Source organism: Talpa occidentalis, unplaced genomic scaffold (genome assembly GCF_014898055.3).
Source record: "Talpa occidentalis isolate TD23 unplaced genomic scaffold, MPIMG_talOcc4v2.1 talOcc4.9, whole genome shotgun sequence".
Classification (NCBI taxonomy): Eukaryota; Metazoa; Chordata; class Mammalia; order Eulipotyphla; family Talpidae; genus Talpa; species Talpa occidentalis.
This window is the reverse complement of record NW_023605305.1, coordinates 99,743,427-99,750,601: the sequence shown is the minus strand read 5'-3', so window position 1 is coordinate 99,750,601 and position 7,175 is coordinate 99,743,427.

Below are 7,175 nucleotides of genomic sequence, written 5' to 3'. Positions count from 1 at the left end.
TAGTGCTGAGACTTCAACCCCTGCGCCACAGAGAGGCCCAAGAGCATATATTCTTAATAAACATATTTTGAAAAAAGTGTAAAAGACTATTTTGCATGCTTTTCTAATACAAGATTATCTTATAAAGTGAGCTCTAAGGATAAGAATTTGGTAAATTTGTTTTGAGCAGCACCCATGGAACTGGGAAGCTATGAGTGATGTGAGGCTAATGCACGATAAATGCATGCTTTATCAGCTTTTTTTGTGCAGTGACAGCCAGCTGGAGAGAAGAAGGCATTACTTAAAATACAAAGGAGGTTTGTGAGATGCAGACAACATTGGTAAAGTGCTTTGATGAAACTGATTTCTAACATCCTTATCTTGCTTGATACTGGACCACATTACTTGTCAGTAATTGATTTGTTGCAATTCCTGGTGCATAAAATTTGGCTTCTTTATCAGTGGAAGCAATAAGAGGCAATTAAATTTCTGACCCACAGATGAAAAATATGGGTGTGCTTAGCTCAAATTTCCCATATTTTATCATTTGATACTTCTGGTTCTACAACTGATTAAGACTGTCTTTCAGATACCCACGTTTATAGTCTGGAAATCATGTTGAGGAGAGCTTTAGTGTAGTTGTGCTGTCAAGTAAATCATTAAAAGTTATGTGCCATTGATCCAGTTTTAGCTCATGCTTTCTGACTTTTACAATGAGCCATAAAAATTCACTGGGTCGGGCCTCCCCGGTGGCGCAGCGGTTGAGCTCTGGGTTGCGAAGCTGCCCGCAGCCTCTGCAGCGCTGGTTCGATCCCCGGCTGCTCCCCGGCCACCGGAGGAGGGTCCCGCATGGCGCGCAGACCTCTCCTGCCGCCCGCTGCTCCCCTCAGCAGTGTCCTTCGGTCCTTCTGCCTGCTCTGCTCCCCGCTCTGGCTCTGGTGAATTCTCTCACCCTCCCGCGCTTCTGACTGTACCCAGTGCTTGTATAAATAAATAAAAATAAATCTTTAAAAAATTAAAATAAAATAAAGTAAAACCTCCTTAAAAAAAAAAAAAAATTCACTGGGTCTCAAACTTAACTTTAAAAGTTCAACTGAAAATTGACCAGATTGGGATATACAGACATCATTAAAAAATGAGTAACTATTATTTATTGGTCCCCAACATTATAGTTTATGAGGTTATCATACCTGGATATATTAGCAGCCAAGTATATTTGTATTGACCTTGTATAGATTGATTCCTATGAAGTTGCACTAATCAACTATGTTTCACCTGAGGCAATGGCAATTTTATACGATTTAACTTAACAAAAATATTTGACTATATTGGATTGGGAGAGCAATGGGTGCTATTATGGATTGATTTATATCCCTCCAAAATTCATATGCTGAAGCTCTAATCTTCAATGTGATGATTAAGTTTTGAGATAGGGCTTTTAGAGAGTTAGCTAACGATAAATTAGTTCCTGTGGGTATGGCTTAATCTGATAGGATTGGTGTTATTATAAGAGGAATGGGCCCCAGAATTCTCTCTGTGAGACCACAGAGGAGAGGCCATGGGAAGATACAGTGAGAACTCACTGTCCACAAGGCAGAAAGGATTTCAAACTCCAGAGCAGCTTCTATTTTGTGCTGTAGAATTACAAACAGGGGGCCTCCCTGGTGGCGCAAGGGGTTAAGACGCAACCTAAGAAGTTAGCCGCAGCCACTGTAGCACAAGTTTGATCCCCAGCCAGGGAGCTACCCACATGGTGCTGCCGACCTCTCCTGACTCGCCTGCTGCTCCCCTCTGCAGTGTATTTCCCCTCTGTCTCTGGTAAATCCTCTCACCCCCCACACCTCTGGCCTCTACCCCAGTTTTTGTATACATAAGTAAATCAATCTTTAAAAAAAAGAATTACAAATAGGTATCCTGATTTGTAAGAACCTGAATTATTTAAACTGGATTCCATACACACTGGAGAAATGACTTGAAGAAATGACTTGGAGAAACTTTAGTGACAGTATCTGGCACATTACTTTTGCAAACCAAGACAGATGCTGTCACACCTCTTCAGTTAACTGGGACAGAAGTGAGGATCAGAGATATGTGTGTATACACCACCCCTATTTCTAGCACATAGTGGTCACTTAGTAAACAGTATAGTTGTTTCAAAAAAACAAAAACATATTTTAGGCATTTTTTTTCCCACAAAATATCCAGTTTACCCTACCATTGACTTATAAGTCTTTCCTATATTTTGTAATACTACAGTATGGAATAGTATGAACTGAGTTTCAAAATAATACCTACATGTCAGGTCATCAAAGAAAAATACAGTAGATTCAGCACACTTTGATTACTAATTTAAGAGTTCTGACAAGGAAAAACGTGAAGGGTTTCTATTAATAAAAGCTGTAGTTCCCTAGGATACCCTATTTTATGAGATTTTTATGAAGTTAATTAAAGTTTTACTATTCGTGTTCTTCCTTTTTATAGGAGAGCTATATGAGCCAAATGACGTATTAAAGCAAGTCATTAATGAATGGAAAACAAACGCAGATATTTTATCCTTATTTGCTATATTACATTAAGGGTCTTGTTACATGTTGAAGTGTTGACTATAGTAAAATGATTGATAATAAAATTTGGCTAATTATACATGATTTAATAACAAAGAGTGATAATTAGAAGAGTAAACAAAACAATATGCACAGTCCTAAGTTTCTCTTCCAAATACTTCAAAGTGGTAGAATATATGAATACTTAGAAACTGGTGTTTTCTGCTACTTAGCATCTTCCCATTAAAAATTAGGACAATATTCTCTTTCCTTAGCAAAAACTTGTTTTCTTTGCTGATAGTTATAAACCCTTTTGGGGGTGGGGGAATCCAGTAATTTAATATTCCATTTCAGTATGATGAAATTTAAGGCAGGAATTGTTCAAGGCAGAAGCTTTGGACCTTCACTAAAATAGCATTCTGAAAATCATCTGATTGAAAATTAATAGTAGATTACGGTCCAAATATCCATTTCAAGATTCATATTGAGAAACTATTTGAGTATTTTAGGTTCTGCCTTCCTCTGTTTCAATCATTACTTAGTACACTGAAAGACAAGGACAGAATGCTGATTATCATTCACAAGCCCTATCTTTGCCAAAGAAACTGCATCTGTCATTAGCCCATGTGTTCCATACTAAGGAAACTTTGGTTCTCAAAGTGTTAGCAGAATTTGTGATTCTGTTCTGGATGGTGCTCATTTATCATAGCACAAACAATGGCTTCAGGTGTCTTTGTAACATGAAGTTACAAAGAGTTCAGCAGGATGTTGAGCAAGCACATTTCCAGATGGATCAGTGAAAATCTTGGTGATCCATCAATGGCAAGATTAATTGTACCAGAAGGGTAACAACATTTATTGTACCAGAAGGGTAATGATCATTTATGGTCACAAATGGCCTAGACTCTGTGCTGCATCTTGGTAAAGTGGGTAACATTATGCTCATTTTAGAATACTATAGAAACTGAGAAATTACAATGAGTTTGCCATAATTATGAATCTATAGGGCAAAGGTAGGAACTCAATTCTGTTGATCCCCATCCTTAGGCTTAAACATCATACCTCACTGATACACTATGTATTTTTCCTTATAACTGTTTAAAGTGAATATCAGGAAACTTGAATATTTTGAATATTTTGCAACATCCCCTGCTGTGATGCATCCATGGATTTATATTTAACAAAACCATGTGGTTTTTTGCATGATTGAAGCATATGGCAAACGATCCAATATTCATCAGAAGTAGAAACAGACCAGGCAGAAATTAATTTGAGTTGTTGTGAGTTAGAAGTCAATGCTGGGGAGAAAATCCAGGACCCATTTAAACTCTCCTCCAAGTAAAAATGTTTTCTAATGTAGATTTCCCCAATAGTTTGATATTTATGAAGTATTTTATAAATGTAAGCCTTTAAATGTTTTTGTACAGTAAAGATTTACCAACCCAGTTTAAGAGATGAGCAAATGAGTCAGAGAGATGAAGTGATTGCCATCACCACACAGTAAGTATAATCAGCATTTTCTAGTGAGCTTTTGCCAACAGTAATTGAACATGTTTGCTTTATGTTATGAATCTTCAATTGTTAAAATAATTAATAAATTTTTCAATTCTTTCCCAGTCTTAATATTTTATTATTTTGGTTCTTTTACCTGCTCCATCAATTTCATGCTTGTATCTACAGTAAAATATAATCAGGTTCTTTAATAAAATGTGTGTTTTGTGATAACTTTTGAAGGTGTTAACTTAAAATACTGAAAATGTACAAGAATAGAATAAGCTGTAATAAAGTCATAGAGTAAGGTGCTTAAAAGATGGCCGGTGACTCTAGCTCAAGATAAGTACCACTTGTCCAGGCCAGAAGCATCTGGCCTTTGAAATAAGCATCCCATTACATCTGGGACCTCAAAGATAGACATGCAAATTACTATCTAGCCATTTTTCTTCCTGTTTTCTTAAGAAAGGGGACACTTCCTAAATCAAGCACTGAAGATTTTTGTGAGGATGCAGCATGTTTTGATGCCAATAAGAGGTCAAAAGAGTAATCCCAGATGACTCTAGCTCCTTTAATTTGCCTTTGAGGATGTTGTATCTTTGAATTTATAGGAACATGTATAAGCTCACTTCTCAAGGGAATGAGTTCTACATCTTATTTTTTATTCAAGCTTCAGGATAGTCTCTATATCAAATTGCCTGGGAATTAGTAAGCTAGTGTATTTGTTCACTTTCTAGATTCAGTTCAATAAAGACATGTTGAGATATTGCCTTTCATAGGTCACTCATTATTACAATGAATTGACAGATACCCTTATTTATTCTGAAAGCAGTTACTGGCCTATTTTTTTTTTTCAATCTCTTTTAAAGTCTAGTCCCATGAGATCTTCCGCCAATCTATATGTTAATATTTAAAGTTCCTCATTAGTACTAAGTCATCTAACTTTTCACACTCCTGGATCTTAAATATCTCTAAGTGGAGCTTAGTATTATGAATACAGATGTTATTGTCTTTAAAAGCAGGGTTGTTTTTTTGGAGAGGTTTCCCTACTTTGTCTTGTGTAAAAGCTTTTGAATCCTTCATACCTCACCCTCTCAGTTATTGAAAGCACTAATGCTATTTTCTGTTTTTGCACATGGCATCAAAGAATTTCAGGAAAATACCTGTGTTTGTCTTTGAGTTACCTGAAATGCATAGAGGCCAATATTTAACATTTCATTTCTTCTTTATTCCTTGAAAAGCCTTAGGTATCTCTGCCAAAAAATACTCTATCAATAAAATAATAAGGCCCAAATCCTTGGACTTTCACACAAAATTTCTGTCTGGTTCCCCTAAGAGTTATGGATTTGTTCTATAAACCCAATTAGTAATAATCTCGAGGAGTCTCATACATCCCCTGTTTCCTTAGGTTTTCAAAGTTAAAGAAGAACACTCTTAACTTATCTGACTATCCACAGATATTTATGCTGGGCTTTCCAAAGACCCCTCAATTGGTCTATGCATTTGTTGCTCACATGAACCCAGTTTTTGTACATTTGTCTTTTATCTGTGGAAGAAGAGTTACAAATCACATGTAACGACTACACATTTTCCCTGCTGACCGAGCACCTTACTACCTCCTACAAGAACATGAGTTTTGGGGTAGGGAGATGGGAGTATGGAAATTGATAAATGATTGTGCAAGTATTTGTTTCGGTAATTCTTGTAGCCTGGTTTTGGGTGAGAAACTTAGTAGGACAGGAGGGGTTAAATCGTGTGTCATGCACATATAAATACAATACAAACCAATGGAAGTCAGGAAATAAGTGTTACAGATGCCACACATATACCTAGAAGATCCATCTTGGTAAGACATGAATGTTTGAGGAACGGGATGGTGTTTCATTAAGAAAGATTGCTAGAAATGCCTACGAATTACATTAAATGAAGAATTTAGGCAGGATTCTCAAGAATTAAATGGGAGGAATGCCATTTTAAATATAAAAACAGACATTTAAGAATTAAGAAAGGATTCCCAAGGTTTTTTTAAACCTGAAAAGATGTATTTTAGACAAGAATTAGCTTAAGTGATTTATAAGAAAATAGAGAAACACACCAAGTAAATACGTTCTTTGAGCCAAGTTCTTTACACGTTCTTATTTTATTGTCAAAACAAGTCCAGAGATAAAGAATTTTTTTTTTTTTTTTTTTTGCCAAAGCAGCACAGGCTTAGGAAGGTAGTTATCTGCCCAAGGGTATATAGTTCAAGCTCTTTCAACCATTTGCACCATTTCTATGAATAAGCAATCTGCTCAAATATTCATAGAAGTTGAATTTAGTGCTAGCATCTTTATAAAATGAGTTAAGATCCAGTATTAACTTTGAATCTCTGCATGGGAATCCTAGTCAACTACAAATGAGTCAACAATACTGTTTGACCATTTGAGGACAACTGATAGGGATATTGAGATTTATAAAGGAAAAATTATGTTATTCCTGAGACGCATACCACCTGAAAGAAAAGATACATGTGCCACCTGCTACTGAAAAATGTGTACACCAACAGAAACATGGATACAACCAGAATCCTTTGAAAGAAGTGACATGAGCAGGAAGTGATTCAAAACAGATGTTGGAGTGACCCGAGTTATGGTAGGTTAGCTTTGTTAATGTCTAGAAGTTAGATCTTATAGAATTTAAATACAATGTAGATGTTCATTATGTGCCATGACACATGTCAATGTGTGATGAATGACAATGAACTGGGCATCATTAATCCTCCTATGAATCTTATAAAGTAGGTCCTAGAATCAGCCCTATTTTATTGATGATGCAATCAAGGCAGAAGGTCAAGAATCTTGGCCAGGTTTTCAGAGCTGGTTGGTGGCAGAATTGAGATATAAACAAGCTGCACCAGTGTTGTGGTTCTTAAATTGACCTTCACCTTCAATGCAGTGTGCCACATGAGCACGCAAGCCATGTTTATCTGGGGACATAAGGAGTATGATTCCCTAACCCTTGACTTAATTTTTTTAAGATTATTTTTATGCGTTTATGCATATAAGAATGGGGGTATAGACCAGAGGTGAAGGGGGTGAGAGGCTTCACCAGAGACAGAGTAGGGAGCAGAACAGTCGAATCTATTAAAATACACTGCTGAGGGGATTAACAGGTGAGATAGGA